Source organism: Vicugna pacos, chromosome 20, assembly GCF_048564905.1.
Source record: "Vicugna pacos chromosome 20, VicPac4, whole genome shotgun sequence".
NCBI lineage: Eukaryota > Metazoa > Chordata > Mammalia > Artiodactyla > Camelidae > Vicugna > Vicugna pacos.
This window is the reverse complement of record NC_133006.1, coordinates 29,172,269-29,187,004: the sequence shown is the minus strand read 5'-3', so window position 1 is coordinate 29,187,004 and position 14,736 is coordinate 29,172,269. Positions and strand designations below refer to the sequence as shown.

Below are 14,736 nucleotides of genomic sequence, written 5' to 3'. Positions count from 1 at the left end.
AAGACAAGGTATGACTGTAATAAGTTTAGGAGCATAAATCTATAACAAAGATTTGTGAGAAATTAGTAAATTTCCTCAGTATTAACCAGCTACTCAATTCAGGAGCTTGAAATTTCTTTGAAGGCTAGTACAGGAGACTCAGATGTGCTTTCTTTCTGGCTCAGTGGTTCTCCAGGAAAGTCCTGTTGGAACGTGGGTAGGAAGTGACTTCTTTTGCAGAATGTCTGATTACTGCAGAACGTTTCATCCCCCACATGCAGTAAGCTCTCTTCAGGCATTCTGACAACCAGAAAGCCACTCCTTGCAACATAGTTCCTGATGGCCCCCTAGGAAACACAGTACTGCTCCAGGTGAGAAACTTCGCTTCAGTGGAGTTGTACTGATCTAATTCATAAGACAATTAACTCTGAAAAAACAGTGTTGTAGAAGCTGGTGAATGTTTCATGAATCAGAATTGCCAGCCCTTTGACTGAGAATTCACTGTACTTTGTTTCTGGGTGCCTGTAATGATTATATCATGTCCTCATGAAGACCAGACCCATTTCCCTCTGTGTGTGGTCCCTTTATTGCCCACCGAAAGTCATACTGACAGAAAGAAGGTTCCTAAGAGTCCTTTAGATGTCCTGAATGCTAAAGCCTCTAGACAATCTGCTAGAAAAGTCTATTTCACTTTTTAATATAGCACATGAGAAGAAAATCAGCTTATTATTTAACAGATGGAATCATTTTAACAGTCACAATGACAAAAGTTTAATTAGTATTTAAGATCAAAATTTTAATAGGGAGGATAAATCTAAGTAAAAGAGTAGGATGTCATAGTATCTTAAAAACAGTAAGTGTCGTAGGAGACACAAGTTCAAAGCCTGGTGCTGATTATACATGGATGCCTGGGTGGCCTGGATTTTATCACCACTTCAGCAGCCCTCAGTTTTCTCATATATAAAATGAAGGATTTATATGTTATCAGTTAGACCTAAAATTCAATCTTTCTGTAATGTCCAGTTAATCTGCACAAAAACAAATAGCAACAGCACCTAAATTGAAAATAAGTATCTCCAGAATTATATGTCATAACTGTCAAAAAATGAGATTTGATCCAGGCAAGATGACCAACAGACTCTTGTTTTTATAATATCACAGCTGTATTAAAGAAAAGCTAATTTACATAATGTTAACTCCTAGTGAAGTTCTGGGTAAGGTAGCAATGACTTCATTTTTATTTTGGGGTCAAATTTCTTGAGAAAGTTGCAGTATGATTATATGGATTACTGTGGATTTATTCAGCCCCTTTTCTGTGTTGAATTGTGATACACAGTACAGAAAATCGCATGGAGTCTAGACATTATTTAATACCACATGCTGCCAAATCGTGCTAAGGGCCCCTTTTGCTGCTTCTGAGTTGTGTTTGGAGGGTGACTTAATTCAAAATGGAAGACAAGTGAAGCATTATATAAAGTCTTATCTCTTTTTGCTCCCCTAGTAGAATGGATTAATAGTTCTTATCCCAGGAAAGGCTGACAAAATGTAGCACCTTCCAACAGTGTGTCTATGCTCATTTTCTTAGCTTGAATTCTTCCTGGCATGGTTAATGAATTCCAGGGAAGAAGAACTTTTTTGCTGATTAACCTGAGGTGTATATAACGTTCCAAAGAAGCCATGTTTAAATGAACTTACTTACTTCGTTCATCTGTCTCCTGTGCCTTTTGGAATCCTACTTTATACCAGGCAATGTGGGAAGGGATTAAAATAAATGTGAACTGGACACATGCAGGGTCATGCAGGGCAGTGTGAAAAACAGACATTGAAACAAATGATTGCAATTCAATATAATTGTTACGGTAGAAAAAGGTGCAATAGTAGAATAAGAAATGGGAATAAGACCACAGTCTGCCTGGATGATTGGGGAATATTTCACAGAGAAGGCACTTGAGACTTCAGGGAAAATCAGAGGGTACACTGGAATTTGGTCTTATAGATTAAGAGCAGGTGGGTGGGAAGAGTGTTTCAGGAAGGGGCACCACAAGGATGAAGGCGTGGAGGATGGAGAGCCTGGGGTATGGGAGGCACTAGAAACATTTGGGGGCTTTGTAGGTTTTATGATCGAGGAAGCTGAGACAGAGCAGACCACGGAAGTCACACTGTAAATCTCTGCATTTCATGCTGAAATGCTGAGGTTCAATCATGTCGCACTTGCTTCCTGATACAGAGTTAATTTAACCTCGGGGTTAAACATAAACATGTTATTGGATACTTGAACTTGCTGGACACCAAAGCATTGTCTTCCTTGAGCAGCAATTCAACTCATCTTAAGTAATGTGAAATTTTTATTGATACATGTATATAGTAAGAATTAGAAAACAAGCATCGTGTATTGTAGAGATTAAACATTACATGTCAGAGAAGTTTCCCTAATGAAGGTGATGTTGAGGGCTACGTGCCCAGAACCTCGGTGGGTTTTTTGCCTTTGCTTTCCTTGATCATGAGGGCCTCTTCACCACAAGAGCTTATGAAGGTTTCCTGGACTCTGATATATTATGAGGTTTCAAAAACAAGTGATGGGGAAAAAGTGGACAAAGCTATTATTTACAATGAAATGGAGTTTAACTTTTTTTTTCTTACAACAGTAAGAAATATTCCCAGCAAAATAATTAAATTTTGTTGTTGGTATCAGCAGCCTTGTTCACGATACTACTGCATCGTGCTTATCAAGCTTAAGGAGTACAATGAAAGGATTCTTCTTCGTTGTATGAGACAATCCAACAGTTTCATATTGCTCTTTAGAAATTGAGAATTAAGGCAGCCCTGAGGGAAGACATATGCCCCTAAACAGATCTTCCAGGAGACATGAGGAGTTGATGACTAAAGTCTAAGCAGTTTTGTCATATTGAAAACTGATATTTTGTATCATATTCTGGCACTGTTATAAAATTGCAAGTAGTTAAATGAAACATTACCTTAACATGAAATCAAGAGAGATAGGCCACAATAATGATTATTTTCTTTTGAGTCTCTCTTGTTCGTGGCCCACGTGGACTTTATGTTTTTAGGGAATGGCTGAAAATCTTTTTTATTTAAAAATGATTACTTGAAAGGAATTCAGTAACAAATGTCACCTGTTAAGCTGAATGCAAAATTACTTAACTTAATTGAAGAAGTGATAACACAAAAGTGAACACAAAATCACTTTACTCAGTGTATTTTCAACAAACCAGTAAGGAAAAATATTTGGTAATTTAAAATATATCAGCTATTTAAAGTTCTAGTTCCTTAAGAGAAGCCTGAAAGCCTTTATTTGTAAAGTGGATGCGATAATAATGTTAATGAAAATTCTGCTTTCTATTCCTATTTCACACCCTTGAAATCTCTTTGACTCTGGCCAAGGTGCTTAGTCTCTCACCTCCTTTCCATTTTGAGAAGGCTATAAAAATATCTATCTTCTTAGTCTGTAATTAAATGAGATAATGCCTATAAACCAGAATATTTTGTGCAAATGTAAGGTGGTGTTATTATTCTGTTAGTGGCCATAAGTAGCCCCTCACAGAGTATGGTAATTTTCCTTTCCTTTTATGAATTTAAATGACCAGTTTCACGTAGGCAAGCTTGTCATGCTTTTGATAGTTTTGTCCGTATCTTGAAATTGAATTTTAGTTCACATTGTTTCCTGTTTTCATGTTGCCTTTTCATGATTTTGTAGTTGTCATATTCTTCCAATTCAGAAAATTAATGTCACAAGATAAAGTAATACAAATGTATTGCAATCACGTTTCCCCCCAAGTTAAAAAATAGAGGCGAGAAAGAGAACAGCCACGTTACTACTACCCAAATACAACTGCTACTTCCTGCCAGTCTTTCTTCCTATTTACTATGATGGTATATTTATAGAATGTTTCATGTAATATTATAGCATAAAGGTTTTTCTAGGTAGTGCTGCCCTTCCTCCTCCCTCCTCATTGTGTGAATCGGGGGGTTCGCAAACCTCTCCTGCAAAGGACCAGATGGTAACTATTTTATTTCAGGCTTACAGGCCATTGGGTCTGTCACATCACTCAACTCTGTTGTTGCAGTGGCCACAGACAGTATGTGAATGAATAAGTGTTGCTGTGTTTCTGTAAGAGTTGACTAATAGATGCAGGCTCAGCGTTAGATTTGGCCTGTGGGTCCATAATTTGCTAACCTTTCAAGAAAATGATTACAAGTTATTTTATTATTTAACTGTGAAATTGTTGGGTTTTTTTAGAGTTATTTTATATTTCTTTCTTTGTTATTTTTTTGAACAGTGATATGAATATAGATCTTTTATTCTGTTTTTTGATAGGGGAAGGTAATTAAGTTTATTTATTTGATGATGATGATGATGATGATGATGATGATGGAGGTACTGGGAATTGAACCCAGGACCTTGTACATGCTAAGCATGCGCTCTACCACTTGAGCTATACCCTCTCCCTTGTTTTATATTTCTTTCTTCCTCAACTCGAATTTGTCTTAAATCATCATTTTTAATGTTGGGCTGATTTTTTTTTCTTTTTTTGGTAGTTACTCTCTAAGAACAAAATGATCACCACAATAAGTCTGGTAACCGTGAGTCACTGTACAAAGTTGCAAGATTTTTTTTTTCTTGTGATGAGAACTTTTTAAAGATCTACTTTTTTTTAGCAACTTTCAACTTTACAATACAATGTTAATGACTGTAGTCACTATGCTATACATTACATCTCCTAACTTCATTTATATCTGGAATTCTGTAGGGCTTGATCCCCTTCATTCATTTTGTTTTCTCTCTAACAGCCCTCCCTTCAGGCAACCATCTGTATCTATGAGTTTTATTTTGTTTTGTTTCTTCATTTGTCTTGTGTTTTAGAATGCACGTGTGATATGTATTGTATGACAAACCATACGGTATTTGTCTTTCTCTGTGGGACTTATTTTACTTCGCATAATAACCTCAGAGTTCATCCATGTTGTCGCAAATGGCAAGATTTCATTCTTTTTTATGGCTGAGTAGTATTTCATTGTATGTATAATACATCTTTTTATATCCATGCATCCCAGTGCACACTTAGATTGTATCCATATTTGGCTGTTGCAAATAATGCCTCAGTGATCATAGGGAAGCATATATCTTTTTGAATGACTGTTTTTGTTTATTTTGAAAAAAATACCTGAAAGTGGGATTCTGGACTGTATGGTAGTTCTGTTTTCAATGTTTTGAGGAACTCCATGGTGGCTGCACCAATTTATATACCCACCCACAGTGTGCTATGGTTCTGTTTTCTCCACATCCTTGCCAGAGCTAATTTTTTGTCTTTATAATAGCCATTCTGATGGGTGTGAGGAATTGACTTACAGTTCCCTGATGTTTGGGTGATGTTGGACATCTTTTCATATTCCTGTTGACCATCTGTATATCTTCTTTGAAGAAATGTTGTCTTGTGAATAGATTTTTTTAATTGGATTGTTTGCTTTTGTTATTGCTGTTGAGTTGTATGAGTTCTTCATAATTTTGGGTATTAACCCTTGATTGGAATATGGTTTGCAAATATCTTCTCCCCTTAAGTAGGTTGCCTTTTAATTTTTTGATCTGTTTCATTTTACATACCCAGTATCTCCATTAGTTTTTTTCCACATAATGACCCATTTCTGTATCCTATCTAAATATCTTCCTTTATCTCTTCAAAGACATTTATTACACTTACTTTAAGTTCTTTATCTGTCTTGTGTATTAACTGCTTTCTCTGTTTTAATTCTTTCAATTTCTTGAATTTTTAAAATAGAATTTGTGTTTAAATGCCTCATTATTTTTCCTCATGAGATCATTTCCCTAGGGTCTTAGTAATGTGTTCTTGGGCAAAAAAATACTGGCAAAATACTAGATTGCATCCCTCCTGGAAGGTTTCAGAAGGGGAATATGTTTCAGGGAGAAGAGTCTTTGATATTGCCATCTATCAGGAGGGACCCCTTCCATGTCCTTCCTTCTGCTGTATCAACTTGACCTAGAAAGTTTCCGTACACCTGAGTTCAGTCACTGCTCTTTCCCAAATGCTGATTCTATGAGTTGTAATTATCTGGTCCTCAAGGTATTTCAGCAGAGTGGAAATGCTCAGGGTCCACAGTGGGCCTACAATTGTTCTTATCCACTCCCTCACTGGTCAGGACACTGCTCTCAAGTGACTTCCAGGCTACTGCTAGCTTGATACGACTGTGGATTTTATTTTATGTTATGTATGTATGAATGTATGTACATATGTATTGATGTTTTCATCCCTCAGAGCCAATGGCGTGCTCAACAGTGTGATACAGTGATGTAAGGGGGCAATAAAGAATGAATAAAAAACTTGCTGTGCTGTCCATTCCCAGTGTGGCTGCTAGCCTTCACACTCTGAATTTCTGTTCCTGTCCCCAGCAGAGGTGCCAGGACTCGGGCTCCTTCTGTTTCGCCCAGAGGATTATTGAGGTTTCTATGATAGTTCCTCATACCCATCAGTTTCCCTTTCACTTCTGTGACATCTCCAGCCTTGCACTGTGGGGGAGAAAGTTACCTAATTCCATGTCTGGTTTACCTTCTCATCGGGAGGACGAATCTAGCTGATTCTTTAAGAAAGCCTTATGAAAACTATGACTCTGCTTTTGTATATCCTGGAAATGTCCATGTTATACTTGATATTTTGGCTGGGTATATTAATTTAGGACTACACTTTGTTTCCTTGGGGCTTCATATGTATAGCTTACCTGTTCTAAGACATTCTGAGAACTGATTATTTTCCCCTTTAAAGTACCTTGATTTCTCTGCTTTGATTTTTCAGATGGTTTCTTTATCTGTGAAGTCTAGTAGTTCAATAGTTTTACTACTGAGTCTGGTTGTTAATTATATGGTAACTTTTCTTCTTAAAACGGCAGATTTAATCATCTTTGGTTTCTGAAGTTTCTTTGAATTAAACATTTAAAAAAATTTCTGTGGTATTTATTTTTTCTCACCTTTTAGAGACACCAATTATGCCTATGTTGAATCACCTTTGTATTACATAACATGCTATTTTCTTTAGGAATTGAGTATTTGTTCACTTCTGTTAAGTATTTCTTCTGTCCTTCTCCATTTTTCTGCTTCCAATGCAGACTTAATTTTGTGACAGTTTTATTATTTGCATCTTCTCTCAAGTTCTGCCAAATCATTTTTCATTTCCTAATCTGCTGTCTCCTCATTTCTTTCTTTAATCTCTATCTCTCTTGTGATCTCTTATTTTATAGACTTAGTATTTTCTTTAATTTCATTTGTGTTCTTAGAAATGGCTTAGGTCATGAAGTTTAATCTGTAGAAACATGTTTTCAGAGGTATTCTTTGCCATTTGTTTTCCTTTTTCCTTTATTGCTTTTTGAAGAGTCTTAAAAATATGCTGCACTTGTTTTGATTATTACTCATCTTTTAAAGTATACAACATACAAAGTTTAATATCTAAAATGAGCCTAAACCATTAGGTTCACAGAAAAAGAATACCAGTATATGTTTTCCAAATTTGATTGATGAACCTATAGAGGTTAAACATAGTAATATTTTAAACTAGCACATTGATTGCCATTAGGCCTCATTTTTAGCCTTTGATTTATTAATGGTATAGGAGTCTAGATGCATAGCAATTTTTGTTACTCACTTATTTTCTCTGGAAACAATGGTTTATTGTTTATTTGTTTTTTTTCTGATACTCTTTATGTAGATTCCAGTTTCTGACTTAACATCATTTTCCATCTTTCTAAGGAACTTTTCTTTTAATCTTTCTTGCAAGGCAGGTCTACTAGCAACACATTTTTTTTTCCATTTTTGTTTGAGAAAGTTTTTATTTCTTCTTTACTCTTAAAGGATACATTCACAGGCTACAGAATTCTAGATTGATGGGTTTTATTTCTCTCAACTCTTAAATATTTGTCTCATTTCATTTTCTTTTTGTTGGAATGGCTTCTAAAAAGAAGTCAGATGTAATTCTTACCTTGTTTATAGGGAAGGTATCTTTTCCCTCTTGTTTCTTTCAAGATTTTTTCTTTATCTTTTATTTTCCATAGTTTGAAAGTGATATGCCGAGGTATAGTTGTTGTGTTTTGGTTTTGTTTTGCATTTATCCTGCTTGGTGTTTTTTTCTGAGTTTCCTGGTCTGTGGTTTGGTGTTTGACATTAATTTTGGAAAATTCTCTGTTGTTGTTTCATATATTTCTTCTGTTCCTTTCCCTCTTTCTAGTATTCCCATTACACATATTTTACATCTTTTTTAAGGGGCCCACAATTCTTCGGTATTTTGTACTGTTTGCTTTTCAGTTTCAGACCTTTTGATTAAGATGTTCTTAAATGCAGGGATTCTTTTCTTCAGCCATGTCTAGTCTACTAATAAGCCCACAAAGACATTCTTTATTTCTGTTAGTGTTTTTGATCTCTGGTATTTCTGATTCTTTTCTTAGAATTTTCTCTGTTTACATTGCCCCTGCATGCTGTCTACATTATCTTTTTAGTGCCCTTAACATATTGATCATAGTTGCTTTAAATTCTCGATCTGATAATTCCAACATCTCTGCCATGTCTGAGTCTGATTCTGATTCTTGCTCTGTCTCTTCCAACTGTGGTTTTTGCTGTTAAGTATGTCTTGTAATTTTTTCTTGATAAGCAGGTGTGGTGTACTATGTAAAAGGAACTGCTGTAAATAGGTCTTTAGCAATGTGGTGGTGAGGTGTGTGGGAAGGAAAAGCATTTTATAGTTCTAAGATTAAATTTTAGTCTAGTAATGAACCTATACCTCTGGGCTGTGAACTTCACACAAGCTTTTCCATCCTACTCTCTTCCCTCCCTGCTTTGAGTGGACAGGATGGCTGCAGGATTCTGGCGTTGGGTATATCCCTTGCCCTAGGTCTGCTAGGCTCTGATAAAACCTCAGCAGCATGGGCTTTGATTAAATTGTGTCTCCTGAGGGAAGGCCTTGTTAAGAGGAACAGAATGCTCTAGCATTTTTTAAAATGGCTCCTTTTTCTCTCCCTCTTCTGGAAGCATGAAAGGTTTAAAAAGTTGGAAAAGGTTAGCCCTGTCCTTTATTTATTGAGACTTAATTTTCTCCTTTGTATTTCCATTGTATTAAATAAATAAATGTAAATGTAAAATTGTAAAAAAAAATATTTAGGAGGATCTATATTTACGTGCCTAACAGTAGCTCTGGGATTTTATCGCCTGTGGATATAATAAAATGTCTATTTAAAGAGCAAAAAAATTTTTTCTAATATATTTTCTAATGAGTCATTTAGGAAATATTTGTTGGGCACCTGTTGTCTGAGAAATAGCAATACCAGAGTCATAGCGACAGATAGAAGATAAATCAGACATGAATGCCTCTCTCCACGAACTTAGAGTGTAAGAGAAGAAAGTCTACATAACACGGGATAGAAAGTAGGAAACAGTGAGGGTTATTAGAAGGGTTCTTGCAAACACCTGGCTGCTCCATAGATTGCTGTGCTGTGTTTTCTGCATCATTAACTCACTAGGAGGTTGAGCCCTTTCTGTGATTCCCACAGCAACAATGTACTTACACAGACTTGGCAGCTAGGTTGCAGGTTTGGTGGAGCTGGAGACTGAAATACATCTTGTAAATAAACAACCTTAAATTCCGTATTAAATTTTCTTTCATTAAAATTTATTTGGCCATCCTGCTGTCTTGATAGCCATCCAGTCCTTGTGTATAAGTACCATTTTCATCAAGAAGTGTTGTGTTTTTAAGATATATTCTCAATTTTGTGCCAACAGCCAGCAAATGAGTATAATCTGTGTATCTCTAATAAGAAAAAAATATTGTTTCGGGGTAAATACGGAGATTCCAAGTCTGCTGTTACTTTGCATGGGCTCCACAGATGCTCATCGTATACTGCTTATGAGGCGTGGGGCACACACAGGGCACTGCTTTTCCATGGGGATCCAATTACTTCTATATGGTCCCTTTATGTGGAACTGGTAACCTAACAACATTTATTCATGGTATGAAAATTGGTCATATGAAAAATGGCCCATGTAAAAAGTCTTAGAATCTCAAGATATTAGACCTTGAAAGGATCATAGAGATTCTGAGCTTAATCCCTTTATGTTACAGTTGAGAAACAGAGACATAGAAAGGTCTACCAAAGGACACCTGGCTATCTTACGGGATCGAGCGATTTATAACCTTCTCTTACAGTTCCTAAGATTTACATGCCATAAAGTGGTGGTGTGAAGTCGTAATACAGGGGTTGTAGGACAAGATTTCACCCTTGAGAATTGTTTTTAAGACCTTTAGAATTTATGTGATTTTCCATCTCCCTAGATTGATCATTTCTGACGCTTTATAGCTGCAAGTTAATACAAAACCCAGATCCAAATTGTTTCCAGAGGAGAGTGGATATCATTTCACAATATAATGTAAAATTAGGTTTTAACTTAAAAATTGAAATGAAAACCCCCTTTCAGAATGAAAATCTTTTCTTTCCTAAACTTCCCTAGCACATAACTGTATCTTTAATATAGCTGTCATACCTTTACTACTTATATAATTATTTACCTATTACATTTCTTCTAATTGACTGTAAGTACCCTGAAAGCAGAGACTACCATATTGACACCTCCCTCATGGGTTACCCCAGTGCTTTCACATAAACATTTGTTCCAGAAATGTTTGATGCATTAATGAATAAATAAAAGGAATATCTACTTGCTAAATTTGAACTTACTACCTGCTTTTCCCCTTAAAAAAAATAGAATGGAGGTAAAATGGAGCGAAGACCTACACTGTGGGTGAATGACCGGCTTTTCTGGCTGATTGAAGTTACCTTGTTGTCACAGGGAAGTAGCTCAACATAAATGGCACGGATTCTTTTCTCTTCGTAGCTACAAGCATTTCATTCTTTCCCTTGGCCAACATGTTTTACTTTTATGATGCTCTTCTATTTCAGTGAACTTATTAACACACAGTGACTTACTGTGGGATTTTCTGTCTTTTTCACTCTGATACTGTTTATTTTTTAGGCTTGACTTGCAGTGTGGATTCACTTTAGCAGAGTCATGCAGTGAGTTTGTAGTGAAGATAATTGTAGGACTTAGTTTTTTTCATTTTACATCATTACTCCTAATTGCTGACTCTCAAATTTAGAAAGATTTCTCATACACTGTCTGCAGATTCATCTTTTGGACCATTTTCCACTGTAGATGAGCCTGTTAACATCAACCTCAGTTCTTTAAGATCATCAGGGTACAGTACAGAATGAATGAATATTTATATTTATATTTATTTATATTTTTATTTATTCAAAAATTTTTGTTATTTCTAGGCTTTGTTTGGTTTTATTTTTGTTTTTTACAGAGGTACTGGGGATTGAACCCAGGACCTTGTGCATGCTAATTAAGCACATGCTTTACCACTGAACTATACCCTCCCCCCATGAATATATTTTAAAAGTGTTATTCCACATTGGGCCTTTGCTTAATTTCATTTTTAATGGAAAAAGCTTAAAGCTCTTCAATAAACCCGTTTACAATCAGTAGTACAAAAAATCATTAAAAAAAGTGAAACAATTCATTATGGATGAAGTGGGGTGGTGGTATCATCCCATGTTATTAACATTTGTAAGTTCCAACAGTTCATAATAAATCTGTAGAGTGGGGAACAGAAAATATTTTTAAATGAATAATTAATTTGCTGGAGGATCATTCATTAAGGTCCGAAGTGATTTACCAATAAGGAAATGAACAGTTAGAAGCAATATTGTATTTCATTCCTGAGAAATTACCGTTTGGCTGAGGAATAGAAAAGATCCAGAGAGCATGAGAGAAAAGTTATTAATCCTAACTATTTCATCTGGAGGAAAGATGTAGGTTACAAACAAGTGGCTGAAGCTTTTTTTTTTTCTCTCATTAGCCACACGTCCAGAGTCTTTTAGGGCCAGTAACATTTTGCTCTGTGAATCAGAATCAGTGTAATAAAAAGGGTGCAGCATGAGTAAGTTAGAAGTTTGTGCTGATAGCGACTAAAAAGCACAGAGTCTAATATTTCTGCCTATAAACTGTTGAGAGTGTTCTAGGTGACATTTTCACTGTCCAAATAGGTTTCCCATTTGGGAGAGAAATCTGAAGATTATTTCAAGAAAGGAAGATCGTATTTCCTACTAAGGAAGCCAAAAGTGGATATGAGTGGGTTGAATAGATATAGCCTTTTCCTGACTCCTGTTAAGAGACACTTGACCTAAGCCCAGCTCCTCCCAGGTCTCTGAAGCTTGAGGAAATGACACAAAGGTGCAGGGTCAGATAGAGAGTTTTTTCTGGCACTGTTTGGCGTTGGGAATCTAACAGTAGAGCAGAAGCTAGAGTCAGCATCCTTTCCATGGCAGCGTCTGGGCTGTGGTCTGCCCTCCTCCATTCTTCCTCAAGCCAGAATTTTTTGTACTTGCCACAAATGCTTTCGGTCACCAGTTTCTTTTTTCCCCTCTGTTATTCAGTGTTTCATGTATGTATGTATGTATGTACATATGTATGTGTGTATGTATGTATTTACAGCTTTATTATGGTATGATTCCTATGCAGTAAACTACACATATTGCAGATGTACCATCTGATGAATTTTGATAGATAAATACACCAGTGAAACCACACCACAATCAAGATAGCTAACATTTCCATTACTCCCCAAGAGGTGCAAATTTCAAATTTCCAATTTATCCCTTTCTACCCTTTTTACCCACTGGTAACCATAAGTTTGTTCTCTATGTCTGTGAGTTTATTTCTGTTCTGTGGTAGGATTTGTGTCTTTTTTCAAGATTCTACATATAAGCTATATCATATGGTATTTTTTCTTTTCCTTTCTGACTTACTTCATTTAGAATGACAATCTCCAGGTCCATCCATGTTGCTGCTAATGGCATTATTTTATTCTTTTTTATGGCTGAGTAGTAGTCCATTGTGTGTGTATGTGTGTATATAAAACTTTTCTCTCATATATATATCTCACATCTTCTTTATCCAGTTATCTATTGTAGTGCTGCTGTAAACACTGAGGTACATGTGCCCAATTTCTGATTAGAGTAACCAGAGTTCCCCCCCACCCCCGCTGATTTATCTGTATTATATTTGCTTCATCAATAAAGTGGAGATTAAAAATTTCACCTATAATATTTGTATTGAGGATTAAATGAGATAATGTGAAAAGTGCTTGAGCCTTGGCTCATTGTGGGTACCCAGCAGTGTTGGCTGTTATCATTTTCATCAGTACATCAACGTAGTTGGTATCCATTAGATTCTGCCCCAAAATATTTTGTCTTGGACAAATGAATTTTTACCTGTTTAGTGCAGTGGAGCTAGACCAAATGACCTTTTATAGCTTCCTCTATTCATTTTCTAAAGGCTGCTTATTCCTCTGGGGGCAGCAGGAGCTTCTGGATTCTTGTTTAGAATGTGGATGGAGTTCTCAAAATAGCCTTGGCAAATTCATTGCATAAGAAGATGCTATTAGAAATGCCATAAATACAGATCACAGAGTAATTTTGGAAATACGAAATCAATGTTTTAGGTCAAAGTTGAGGAAATTTTATGATTGAGTTTAGAATTACATTTCAGTAGATTTGAAACAAACAGCCTCTTTGTGGCTGCTTTGGGTGGCTTGGCCAAGGTCCTCCTTTTTTCTGGGGTAGAAAACTGAGTCCAGGAGATGACTAAGGACTCTTTCTCTACCTTCCTGAGGTCTTGGAGGCCCAGGGTCATACAAGACCAGTATTTCCAGGCTATTGGAAAAAAAGTTAGATTCTGTTTCTTTCCAAGAGTCACTCTGTCTAACTCTCTCCAGAGTGTACCCAATATGAATATCTACATCATGTTCCTCTTTGGAAAATGAGTATACCAATAGGACTCAAGTAGAAATTAGTGTTTTTCACCTAAAGTGCTTTGCATGTTTCATTTAATCTTGCATACCCATGACTAGGAAGACTTATTAACTGTGTATAAGTGGAAAAAACTGGCATACAAATGTTACGTGGTTCCTCCATGTGAGATATTTTCAGAGTGGAGCTAGGAATGAAATACTGGTTTCCTGAAACTAAGCTTAAAGGGTAAATATATGTTTGGTCTCTGATGGAAAGAGGTCTTTTTCTAAAACTGTATTTGTTAACTTTTGATGGAAACAGATTGTTTTTCTGAAGCTTTGATTTCTGAAGATCTAATTTTAACTGATGACATAGTGGCATTCTGTTAACTTGAGATCATGCTTTTTAAACCCCAATCACTTAACTTCATCAGCCACTTTCTTCCCTTCTCACCAAGCTTTCTTCATTCATTCTTTATTTCAGTCAGTTATCCCACATGTTTTTCATGCCTGTATTTCTGCCATATGTCATGCACTTTGCTAGTTTCTGGTAATGTCAAGGTAAATAAGGCATTGTTCTCACCTAAAAATATCTCTCTTCGATGAGGAAGATGGACAAGTGAATAGAAGATTATAATTTAGCAATAGATTTTGTCATGCCTACTCCATCAGCTACTAGATTATCCCAAGAGAGCAGAGACATCTAGTTTCTAGCATCATGTCTGGAATATAATAAACACTTAATAAATATTTGTAAAATTAATGATGTAGGTAAATAAGAGGAGGGGCAGCTCATCATAATAGATAGTAGATTTCATCTATCTTCCACAAAAATTGTCAGAGGATACCATCACACATTGCAGTCTATAATTCACAGATCACTCTCCACTCTAGCAAA

General features: G+C 36.0%; 1 protein-coding gene across 1 annotated transcript in view; it reads left to right on the top strand.

Moving 5' to 3' along the window:
- The window catches only part of LOC116284472 (uncharacterized), a 943,500-nt gene that overhangs the window by 536,428 nt on the left and 392,336 nt on the right, over positions 1 to 14,736 (top strand). The gene's annotated exons all lie outside the window — the stretch shown is intronic.